Here is a 13,785-nt window from a genome sequence, read left to right as displayed (position 1 = left end):
ATATTAACCCCCCCAAACTAGATGCTAGGTTTATATTAACCCCCCCAAACTAGATGCTAGGTTTATATTAACCCCCCCAAACTAGATGCTAGGTTTATATGAACCCCCCAAACTAGATGCTAGGTTTATATTAACCCCGCTGTACCAAACTAAATGCTAGGTTTATATTAACCCCCCATGTACCAAACTAGATGCTAGGTTTATATTAACCCCCCCAAACTAGATGCTAGGTTTATATTAACCCCCCCAAACTAGATGCTAGGTTTATATTAACCCCCGCTGTACCAAACTAGATACCAGGTTTATATTAACCCCCCCAAACTAGATGCTAGGTTTATATTAACCCCCCCAAACTAGATGCTAGGTTTATATTAACCCCCGCTGTACCAAACTAGATGCTAGGTTTATATTAACCCCCCCAAACTAGATGCTAGGTTTATATTAACCCCCGCTGTACCAAACTAGATGCTAGGTTTATATTAACCCCCCCAAACTAGATGCTAGGTTTATATTAACCCCCCCCCCCCCCCCCCCAAACTAGATGCTAGGTTTATATTAACACCCGCTGTACCAAACTAGATGCTAGGTTTATATTAACCCCCCCTGTACCAAAGTAGATGCTAGGTTTATATTAACCCCCGCTGTACCAAACTAGATGCTAGGTTTATATTAACCCCCCCCCCCCAAACTAAATGCTAGGTTCATATTAACCCCCCAAACTAGATGCTAGGTTTATATTAACCACGCTGTACCAAACTAGATGCCAGGTTTATATTAACCCCCCTCCCCAAACTAGATGCTAGGTTTATATTAACCCAGCTGTACCAAACTAGATGCTAGGTTTATATTAACCCCCCCAAACTAGATGCTAGGTTTATATTAACCCCCCCAAACTAGATGCTAGGTTTATATTAACCCCGCTGTACAAAACTAGATACTAGGTTTATATTAACCCCACTGTACCAAACTAGATGCTAGGTTTATATTAACCCCCCTCCCCAAACTAGATGCTAGGTTTATATTAACCCCCCTCCCCAAACTAGATGCTAGGTTTATATTAACCCCCCCAAACTAGATGCTAGGTTCATATTAACCCCCCCAAACTAGATGCTAGGTTTATATTAACCCCGCTGTACAAAACTAGATACTAGGTTTATATTAACCTCCTCAAACTAGATGCTAGGTTTATATTAACCCCCCCTAACTAGATGCTAGGTTTATATTAACCCCCCTCCCCAAACTAGATGCTAGGTTTATATTAACCCCGCTGTACAAAACTAGATACTAGGTTTATATTAACCCCACTGTACCAAACTAGATGCTAGGTTTATATTAACCCCGCTGTACAAAACTAGATACTAGGTTTATATTAACCCCACTGTACCAAACTAGATGCTAGGTTTATATTAACCCCCCCAAACTAGATGCTAGGTTTATATTAACCCCCCCTGTACCAAACTAGATGCTAGGTTTCTATTAACCCCCCCAAATTAGATGCTAGGTTTATATTACCCCCCCCTGTACCAAACTAGATGCTAGGTTTATATTAACCCCCCCAAACTAGATGCTAGGTTTATATTAACCCCCCCTGTACCAAACTAGATGCTAGGTTTATATTAACCTCCCCAAACTAGATGCTAGGTTTATATTAACCCCCCCAAACTAGATGCTAGGTTTATATTAACCCCCCCAAACTAGATGCTAGGTTTATATTAACCCCCCCTGTACCAAAGTAGATGCTAGGTTTATATTAACCCCCGCTGTACCAAACTAGATGCTAGGTTTATATTAACCCCCCCCCCCCAAACTAAATGCTAGGTTCATATTAACCCCCCAAACTAGATGCTAGGTTTATATTAACCACGCTGTACCAAACTAGATGCCAGGTTTATATTAACCCCCCTCCCCAAACTAGATGCTAGGTTTATATTAACCCAGCTGTACCAAACTAGATGCTAGGTTTATATTAACCCCCCCTAACTAGATGCTAGGTTTATATTAACCCCCCTCCCCAAACTAGATGCTAGGTTTATATTAACCCCGCTGTACAAAACTAGATACTAGGTTTATATTAACCCCCCCAAACTAGATGCTAGGTTTATATTAACCCCCCCAAACTAGATGCTAGGTTTATATTAACCCCGATGTACAAAACTAGATACTAGGTTTATATTAACCCCACTGTACCAAACTAGATGCTAGGTTTATATTAACCCCGCTGTACAAAACTAGATACTAGGTTTATATTAACCCCACTGTACCAAACTAGATGCTAGGTTTATATTAACCCCCCCAAACTAGATGCTAGGTTTATATTAACCCCCCCTGTACCAAACTAGATGCTAGGTTTCTATTAACCCCCCCAAATTAGATGCTAGGTTTATATTACCCCCCCCTGTACCAAACTAGATGCTAGGTTTATATTAACCCCCCCAAACTAGATGCTAGGTTTATATTAACCCCCCCTGTACCAAACTAGATGCTAGGTTTATATTAACCTCCCCAAACTAGATGCTAGGTTTATATTAACCCCCCCAAACTAGATGCTAGGTTTATATTAACCCCCCCAAACTAGATGCTAGGTTTATATTAACCCCCCCTGTACCAAAGTAGATGCTAGGTTTATATTAACCCCCGCTGTACCAAACTAGATGCTAGGTTTATATTAACCCCCCCCCCCCCAAACTAAATGCTAGGTTCATATTAACCCCCCAAACTAGATGCTAGGTTTATATTAACCACGCTGTACCAAACTAGATGCCAGGTTTATATTAACCCCCCTCCCCAAACTAGATGCTAGGTTTATATTAACCCAGCTGTACCAAACTAGATGCTAGGTTTATATTAACCCCCCCAAACTAGATGCTAGGTTTATATTAACCCCCCCAAACTAGATGCTAGGTTTATATTAACCCCGCTGTACAAAACTAGATACTAGGTTTATATTAACCCCACTGTACCAAACTAGATGCTAGGTTTATATTAACCCCCCTCCCCAAACTAGATGCTAGGTTTATATTAACCCCCCTCCCCAAACTAGATGCTAGGTTTATATTAACCCCCCCAAACTAGATGCTAGGTTCATATTAACCCCCCCAAACTAGATGCTAGGTTTATATTAACCCCGCTGTACAAAACTAGATACTAGGTTTATATTAACCTCCTCAAACTAGATGCTAGGTTTATATTAACCCCCCTCCCCAAACTAGATGCTAGGTTTATATTAACCCCGCTGTACAAAACTAGATACTAGGTTTATATTAACCCCACTGTACCAAACTAGATGCTAGGTTTATATTAACCCCGCTGTACAAAACTAGATACTAGGTTTATATTAACCCCACTGTACCAAACTAGATGCTAGGTTTATATTAACCCCCCCAAACTAGATGCTAGGTTTATATTAACCCCCCCTGTACCAAACTAGATGCTAGGTTTCTATTAACCCCCCCAAATTAGATGCTAGGTTTATATTACCCCCCCCTGTACCAAACTAGATGCTAGGTTTATATTAACCCCCCCAAACTAGATGCTAGGTTTATATTAACCCCCCCTGTACCAAACTAGATGCTAGGTTTATATTAACCTCCCCAAACTAGATGCTAGGTTTATATTAACCCCCCCCCCCCTGTACCAAACTAGATGCTAGGTTGATATTAACCCCGCTGTACCAAACTAGATGCTAGGTTTATATTAACCTCCCCAAACTAGATGCTAGGTTTATATTAACCTCCCCTGTACCAAACTAGATGCTAGGTTTATATTAACCTCCCCAAACTAGATGCTAGGTTTATATTAACCTCCCCCCCTGTACCAAACTAGATGCTAGGTTTATATTAACCCCCCCTGTACCAAACTAGATGCTAGGTTTATATTAACCCCCCAAACTAGATGCTAGGTTTATATTAACCCCCCCAAACTAGATGCTAGGTTTATATTAACCCCCCCTGTACCAAACTAAATGCTAGGTTTATATTAACCCCCCAAACTAAATGCTAGGTTTATATTAACCCCCCAAACTAGATGCTAGGTTTATATTAACCCCCCCTGTACCAAACTAGATGCTGGGTTTATATTAACCCCCCCCCCCCCCTGTACCAAACTAGATGCTAGGTTTATATTAACCCCGCTGTACCAAACAAGATGCTAGGTTTATATTAACCCCCCCAAACTAGATGCTAGGTTTATATTAACCCCCCATGTACCAAACTAGATGCTAGGTTTATATTAACCCCCCCTGTACCAAACTAGATGCTAGGTTTATATTAACCCCGCTGTACCAAACTAGATGCTAGGTTTATATTAACCCCCCCAAACTAGATGCTAGGTTTATATTAACCCCCCCAAACTAGATGCTAGGTTTATATTAACCCCCCCAAACTAAATGCTAGGTTTATATTAACCCTCCCCAAACTAGATGCTAGGTTTATATTAACCCCCCCAAACTAGATGCTAGGTTTATATTAACCCCCCCAAACTAGATGCTAGGTTTATATTAACGCCGCTGTACCAAACTAGATGCTAGGTTTATATTAACCCCCCCCCCCCCCCCAAACTAGATGCTAGGTTTATATTAACCCCGCTGTACCAAACTAGATGCTAGGTTTATATTAACCCCCCCTAACTAGATGCTAGGTTTATATTAACCCCCCCTGTACCAAACTAGATGCTAGGTTTATATTAACCCCCCCTGTACCAAACTAGATGCTAGGTTTATATTAACCCCCCCAAACTAGATGCTAGGTTTATATTAACCCCGCTGTACCAAACTAGATGCTAGGTTTATATTAACCCCCCCTAACTAGATGCTAGGTTTATATTAACCCCCCCTGTTCCAAACCAGATGCTAGGTTTATATTAACCCCGCTGTACCAAACTAGATGCTAGGTTTATATTAACCCCGCTGTTCCAAACCAGATGCTATGTTTATATTAACGCCCCCTGTACCAAACTAGATGCTAGGTTTATATTAACCCCGCTGTACCAAACTAGATGCTAGGTTTATATTAATCCCCCCAAACTAGATGCTGGGTTTATATTAACCCCCCAAACTAGATGCTGGGTTTATATTAACCCCGATGTACCAAAGTAAATGCTAGGTTAATATTAACCCCCCCAAACTAGATGCTGGGTTTATATTAACCCCCCCAAACTAGATGCTAGGTTTATATTAACCCCCCCAAACTAGATGCTAGGTTTATATTAACCCCGCTGTACCAAACTAGATGCTAGGTTTATATTAACCCCCCCAAACTAGATGCTAGGTTTATATTAACCCCGCTGTACCAAACTAGATGCTAGGTTTATATTAACCTCCCCTGTTCCAAACCAGATGCTATGTGTATATTAACCCCCCCCAAACTAGATGCTAGGTTTATATTAATCCCCCCAAACTAGATGCTAGGTTTATATTAACCCCCCCCAAACTAGATGCTAGGTTTATATTAATCCCCCCAAACTAGATGCTAGGTTTATATTAACCCCCCCCAAACTAGATGCTAGGTTTATATTACCCCCCCCTGTACCAAACTAGATGCTAGGTTTATATTAACCCCCCCTGTACCAAACTAGATGCTAGGTTTATATTAACCCCCCCTGTACCAAACTAGATGCTAGGTTTATATTAACCCCCCCTGTACCAAACTAGATGCTAGGTTTATATTAACCCCCCCTGTACCAAACTAGATGCTAGGTTTATATTAACCCCCCCCTGTACCAAACTAGATGCTAGGTTTATATTAACCCCCCCCTGTACCAAACTAGATGCTAGGTTTATATTAACCCCCCCCAAACTAGATGCTAGGTTTATATTAACCCCCCCTGTACCAAACTAGATGCTAGGTTGATATTAACCCCGCTGTACCAAACTAGATGCTAGGTTTATATTAACCCCCCCAAACTAGATGCTAGGTTTATATTAACCCCCCCTGTACCAAACTAGATGCTAGGTTTATATTAACCCCCCCCCCCCCCCCCCCCCAAACTAGATGCTAGGTTGATATTAACCCCCCTGTACCAAAGTAGATGCTAGGTTTATATTAACCCCGCTGTACCAAACTAAGTGCTAGGTTGAAAGCAAGGGGAAATAATGTGTGAGTTGAGAAATACAAGAGACGATTCGGACAGCAACATTAACATGATTTCCTTAAAGCCAGTTTATGTCTGATCTGCAGTCGCTGTATGGATGGTGTCACGGAGCCTCCGGAGGCATGCAGAGGTCAAATTGAGCTCTCTACCCCATCGCTGTACACCTTCGCAAATTTTTGGAACAATGCGAACGACTTAATATAGTTTCGCATTGACGTGACTGGTTGACGGTAGGTGTGGGCGGGAGGTTCTGTAGAAACACAAACTCACTTCCTTGACAACAGCTCTGCGTCAGCTCGGCGATGCACTCGAAGTATGAATGCCCTGATTTCTGCAGAGGCCATATCACCGTTAATGCTGCACGGGCCATATCACCGTATAAGCTGCACGGGCCCAACGCAGACCTCAGCTTGGCCACGCAGTATCATTTAAGGAGGCACAGTCATTTTTCAGGTGGACCTGTTAGCAGCCAATAGGTGTGTCTCTGACGGCCAATAAAGCACGGCCTGAACCGCTGCTCAACCAATCAGCATTTAGGATACAGAACCAGTTTTTTTTTTTTCAATGATGATTTGTCTTTATAATGTATAAAACGTTGTTCCAACTCACTATGGATGTAATGTCCCCCCTATGGAAGGCAGAAAGATGCTCCAACTCACTGTAGATGTAATGTCCCCCTATGGAAGGCAGAAAGATGCTCCAACTCACTCCACTATGGATGTAATGTCCACCCTATGGAAGGCAGAAAGATGTTCCAACTCACTCCACTGTAGATGTAATGTCCCCCCTATGGAAGGCAGAAAGATGCTCCAACTCACTCCACTATGGATGTAATGTCCCCCCTATGGAAGGCAGAAAGATGCTCCAACTCACTCCACTGTAGATGTAATGTCCCCCCTATGGAAGGCAGAAAGATGCTCCAACTCACTCCACTGTAGATGTAATGTCCCCCTATGGAAGGCAGAAAGATGCTCCAACTCACTCCACTATGGATGTAATGTCCCCCCTATGGAAGGCAGAAAGATGCTCCAACTCACTCCACTGTAGATGTAATGTCCCCCTTATGGAAGGCAGAAAGATGCTCCAACTCACTCCACTATGGATGTAATGTCCCCCCTATGGAAGGCAGAAAGATGCTCCAACTCACTCCACTGTAGATGTAATGTCCCCCCTATGGAAGGCAGAAAGATGCTCCAACTCACTCCACTGTAGATGTAATGTCCCCCTATGGAAGGCAGAAAGATGCTCCAACTCACTCCACTATGGATGTAATGTCCCCCTATGGAAGGCAGAAAGATGCTCCAACTCACTCCACTATGGATGTAATGTCCCCTATGGAAGGCAGAAAGATGCTCCAACTCACTCCACTATGGATGTAATGTCCCCTATGGAAGGCAGAAAGATGTTCCAACTCACTCCACTATGGATGTAATGTCCCCCTATGGAAGGCAGAAAGATGTTCCAACTCACTCCACTATGGATGTAATGTCCCCCTATGGAAGGCAGAAAGATGTTCCAACTCACTCCACTATGGATGTAATGTCCCCCTATGGAAGGCAGAAAGATGTTCCAACTCACTCCACTATGGATGTAATGTCCCCCTATGGAAGGCAGAAAGATGCTCCAACTCACTGCACTATGGATGTAATGTCCCCCTATGGAAGGCAGAAAGATGCTCCAACTCACTCCACTATGGATGTAATGTCCCCCTATGGAAGGCAGAAAGATGCTCCAACTCACTCCACTATGGATGTAATGTCCCCCCTATGGAAGGCAGAAAGATGCTCCAACTCACTCCACTATGGATGTAATGTCCCCCTATGGAAGGCAGAAAGATGTTCCAACTCACTCCACTATGGATGTAATGTCCCCCTATGGAAGGCAGAAAGATGTTCCAACTCACTCCACTATGGATGTAATGTCCCCCCTATGGAAGGCAGAAAGATGTTCCAACTCACTCCACTATGGATGTAATGTCCCCCTATGGAAGGCAGAAAGATGTTCCAACTCACTCCACTATGGATGTAATGTCCCCCCTATGGAAGGCAGAAAGATGTTCCAACTCACTCCACTATGGATGTAATGTCCCCCCTATGGAAGGCAGAAAGATGCTCCAACTCACTCCACTATGGATGTAATGTCCCCCCTATGGAAGGCAGAAAGATGCTCCAACTCACTCCACTATGGATGTAATGTCCCCCTATGGAAGGCAGAAAGATGTTCCAACTCACTCCACTATGGATGTAATGTCCCCCTATGGAAGGCAGAAAGATGCTCCAACTCACTCCACTATGGATGTAATGTCCCCCTATGGAAGGCAGAAAGATGCTCCAACTCACTCCACTATGGATGTAATGTCCCCCTATGGAAAGCAGAAAGATGCTCCAACTCACTCCACTATGGATGTAATGTCCCCCTATGGAAGGCAGAAAGATGCTCCAACTCACTCCACTATGGATGTAATGTCCCCCTATGGAAGGCAGAAAGATGCTCCAACTCACTCCACTGTAGATGTAATGTCCCCCTATGGAAGGCAGAAAGATGCTCCAACTCACTCCACTGTAGATGTAATGTCCCCCTATGGAAGGCAGAAAGATGCTCCAACTCACTCCACTGTAGATGTAATGTCCCCCTGTGGAAGGCAGAGAGATGCTCCAACTCACTCCACTGTAGATGTAATGTCCCCCTGTGGAAGGCAGAAAGATGCTCCAACTCACTCCACTGTAGATGTAATGTCCCCCTGTGGAAGGCAGAAAGATGCTCCAACTCACTCCACTGTAGATGTTATGCCCCCCCTATGGAAGGCAGAAAGATGCTCCAACTCACTCCACTGTAGATGTAATGTCCCCCTATGGAAGGCAGAAAGATGCTCCAACTCACTCCACTGTAGATGTAATGTCCCCCTGTGGAAGGCAGAAAGATGCTCCAACTCACTCCACTGTAGATGTAATGTCCCCCTGTGGAAGGCAGAAAGATGCTCCAACTCACTCCACTGTAGATGTAATGTCCCCCTGTGGAAGGCAGAAAGATGCTCCAACTCACTCCACTGTAGATGTAATGTCCCCCTGTGGAAGGCAGAAAGATGCTCCAACTCACTCCACTGTAGATGTAATGTCCCCCTGTGGAAGGCAGAAAGATGCTCCAACTCACTCCACTGTAGATGTAATGTCCCCCTGTGGAAGGCAGAAAGATGCTCCAACTCACTCCACTATGGATGTAATGTCCCCCTGTGGAAGGCAGAAAGATGCTCCAACTCACTCCACTATGGATGTAATGTCCCCCCTATGGAAGGCAGAAAGATGCTCCAACTCACTCCACTGTAGATGTAATGTCCCCCTGTGGAAGGCAGAAAGATGCTCCAACTCACTCCACTATGGATGTAATGTCCCCCTGTGGAAGGCAGAAAGATGCTCCAACTCACTCCACTATGGATGTAATGTCCCCCCTATGGAAGACAGAAAGATGTTCCAACTCACTCCACTATGGATGTAATGTCCCCCTATGGAAGGCAGAAAGATGCTCCAACTCACTCCACTGTAGATGTAATGTCCCCCTGTGGAAGGCAGAAAGATGCTCCAACTCACTCCACTGTAGATGTAATGTCCCCCTGTGGAAGGCAGAAAGATGCTCCAACTCACTCCACTATGGATGTAATGTCCCCCTGTGGAAGGCAGAAAGATGCTCCAACTCACTCCACTATGGATGTAATGTCCCCCCTATGGAAGGCAGAAAGATGCTCCAACTCACTCCACTGTAGATGTAATGTCCCCCTGTGGAAGGCAGAAAGATGCTCCAACTCACTCCACTATGGATGTAATGTCCCCCTGTGGAAGGCAGAAAGATGCTCCAACTCACTCCACTATGGATGTAATGTCCCCCCTATGGAAGGCAGAAAGATGTTCCAACTCACTCCACTATGGATGTAATGTCCCCCTATGGAAGGCAGAAAGATGCTCCAACTCACTCCACTATGGATGTAATGTCCCCCTATGGAAGGCAGAAAGATGCTCCAACTCACTCCACTATGGATGTAATGTCCCCCTATGGAAGGCAGAAAGATGCTCCAACTCACTCCACTATGGATGTAATGTCCCCCTATGGAAGGCAGAAAGATGCTCCAACTCACTCCACTATGGATGTAATGTCCCCCTATGGAAGGCAGAAAGATGCTCCAACTCACTCCACTATGGATGTAATGTCCCCCTATGGAAGGCAGAAAGATGCTCCAACTCACTCCACTATGGATGTAATGTCCCCCTATGGAAGGCAGAAAGATGCTCCAACTCACTCCACTATGGATGTAATGTCCCCCTATGGAAGGCAGAAAGATGCTCCAACTCACTCCACTATGGATGTAATGTCCCCCTATGGAAGGCAGAAAGATGCTCCAACTCACTCCACTATGGATGTAATGTCCCCCTATGGAAGGCAGAAAGATGCTCCAACTCACTCCACTATGGATGTAATGTCCCCCTATGGAAGGCAGAAAGATGCTCCAACTCACTGTAGATGTAATGTCCCCCTATGGAAGGCAGAAAGATGCTCCAACTCACTCCACTATGGATGTAATGTCCCCCTATGGAAGGCAGAAAGATGCTCCAACTCACTCCACTATGGATGTAATGTCCCCCCTATGGAAGGCAGAAAGATGCTCCAACTCACTCCACTATGGATGTAATGTCCCCCTATGGAAGGCAGAAAGATGCTCCAACTCACTCCACTATGGATGTAATGTCCCCCCTATGGAAGGCAGAAAGATGCTCCAACTTTCTCCACTATGGATGTAATGTCCCCCTATGGAAGGCAGAAAGATGCTCCAACTCACTCCACTATGGATGTAATGTCCCCCTATGGAAGGCAGAAAGATGCTCCAACTCACTCCACTATGGATGTAATGTCCCCCTATGGAAGGCAGAAAGATGCTCCAACTCACTCCACTATGGATGTAATGTCCACCTATGGAAGGCAGAAAGATGCTCCAACTCACTCCACTATGGATGTAATGTCCCCCTATGGAAGGCAGAAAGATGCTCCAACTCACTCCACTATGGATGTAATGTCCCCCCTATGGAAGGCAGAAAGATGCTCCAACTCACTGTAGATGTAATGTCCCCCTATGGAAGGCAGAAAGATGCTCCAACTCACTGTAGATGTAATGTCCCCCTATGGAAGGCAGAAAGATGCTCCAACTCACTGTAGATGTAATGTCCCCCTATGGAAGGCAGAAAGATGCTCCAACTCACTGTAGATGTAATGTCCCCCTATGGAAGGCAGAAAGATGCTCCAACTCACTGTAGATGTAATGTCCCCCTATGGAAGGCAGAAAGATGCTCCAACTCACTGTAGATGTAATGTCCCCCCTATGGAAGGCAGAAAGATGCTACAACTCACTGTAGATGTAATGTCCCCCTATGGAAGGCAGAAAGATGCTCCAACTCACTGTAGATGTAATGTCCCCCCTATGGAAGGCAGAAAGATGCTCCAACTCACTCCACTATGGATGTAATGTCCCCCTATGGAAGGCAGAAAGATGCTCCAACTCACTCCACTATGGATGTAATGTCCCCCCTATGGAAGGCAGAAAGATGCTCCAACTCACTCCACTATGGATGTAATGTCCCCCTATGGAAGGCAGAAAGATGCTCCAACTCACTCCACTATGGATGTAATGTCCCCCTATGGAAGGCAGAAAGATGCTCCAACTCACTCCACTATGGATGTAATGTCCCCCTATGGAAGGCAGAAAGATGCTCCAACTCACTCCACTATGGATGTAATGTCCCCCTATGGAAGGCAGAAAGATGCTCCAACTCACTGTAGATGTAATGTCCCCCTATGGAAGGCAGAAAGATGCTCCAACTCACTGTAGATGTAATGTCCCCCTATGGAAGGCAGAAAGATGCTCCAACTCACTGTAGATGTAATGTCCCCCTATGGAAGGCAGAAAGATGCTCCAACTCACTGTAGATGTAATGTCCCCCTATGGAAGGCAGAAAGATGCTCCAACTCACTGTAGATGTAATGTCCCCCTATGGAAGGCAGAAAGATGCTCCAACTCACTGTAGATGTAATGTCCCCCTATGGAAGGCAGAAAGATGCTCCAACTCACTGTAGATGTAATGTCCCCCTATGGAAGGCAGAAAGATGCTCCAACTCACTGTAGATGTAATGTCCCCCTATGGAAGGCAGAAAGATGCTCCAACTCACTGTAGATGTAATGTCCCCCTATGGAAGGCAGAAAGATGCTCCAACTCACTGTAGATGTAATGTCCCACTATGGAAGGCAGAAAGATGCTCCAACTCACTGTAGATGTAATGTCCCCCCTATGGAAGGCAGAAAGATGCTCCAACTCACTGTAGATGTAATGTCCCCCTATGGAAGGCAGAAAGATGCTCCAACTCACTCCACTATGGATGTAATGTCCCCCCTATGGAAGGCAGAAAGATGCTCCAACTCACTCCACTATGGATGTAATGTCCCCCTATGGAAGGCAGAAAGATGCTCCAACTCACTCCACTATGGATGTAATGTCCCCCTATGGAAGGCAGAAAGATGCTCCAACTCACTCCACTATGGATGTAATGTCCCCCTATGGAAGGCAGAAAGATGCTCCAACTCACTCCACTATGGATGTAATGTCCCCCTATGGAAGGCAGAAAGATGCTCCAACTCACTCCACTATGGATGTAATGTCCCCCTATGGAAGGCAGAAAGATGCTCCAACTCACTCCACTATGGATGTAATGTCCCCCTATGGAAGGCAGAAAGATGCTCCAACTCACTCCACTATGGATGTAATGTCCCCCTATGGAAGGCAGAAAGATGCTCCAACTCACTCCACTATGGATGTAATGTCCCCCCTATGGAAGGCAGAAAGATGCTCCAACTCACTCCACTATGGATGTAATGTCCCCCCTATGGAAGGCAGAAAGATGCTCCAACTCACTCCACTATGGATGTAATGTCCCCCTATGGAAGGCAGAAAGATGCTCCAACTCACTCCACTATGGATGTAATGTCCCCCTATGGAAGGCAGAAAGATGCTCCAACTCACTCCACTATGGATGTAATGTCCCCCTATGGAAGGCAGAAAGATGCTCCAACTCACTCCACTATGGATGTAATGTCCCCCCTATGGAAGGCAGAAAGATGCTCCAACTCACTCCACTATGGATGTAATGTCCCCCTATGGAAGGCAGAAAGATGCTCCAACTCACTCCACTATGGATGTAATGTCCCCCTATGGAAGGCAGAAAGATGCTCCAACTCACTCCACTATGGATGTAATGTCCCCCTATGGAAGGCAGAAAGATGCTCCAACTCACTCCACTATGGATGTAATGTCCCCCTATGGAAGGCAGAAAGATGCTCCAACTCACTCCACTATGGATGTAATGTCCCCCTATGGAAGGCAGAAAGATGCTCCAACTCACTCCACTATGGATGTAATGTCCCCCTATGGAAGGCAGAAAGATGCTCCAACTCACTCCACTATGGATGTAATGTCCCCCTATGGAAGGCAGAAAGATGCTCCAACTCACTCCACTATGGATGTAATGTCCCCCTATGGAAGGCAGAAAGATGCTCCAACTCACTCCACTATGGATGTAATGTCCCCCTATGGAAGGCAGAAAGATGCTCCAACTCACTCCACTATGGATGTAATGTCCCCCTATGGAAGGCAGAAAGATGCTCCA

This window comes from Oncorhynchus mykiss, chromosome 26 (genome assembly GCF_013265735.2).
Source record: "Oncorhynchus mykiss isolate Arlee chromosome 26, USDA_OmykA_1.1, whole genome shotgun sequence".
Classification (NCBI taxonomy): domain Eukaryota; kingdom Metazoa; phylum Chordata; class Actinopteri; order Salmoniformes; family Salmonidae; genus Oncorhynchus; species Oncorhynchus mykiss.
Note: the sequence above shows the minus strand (reverse complement) of the source record.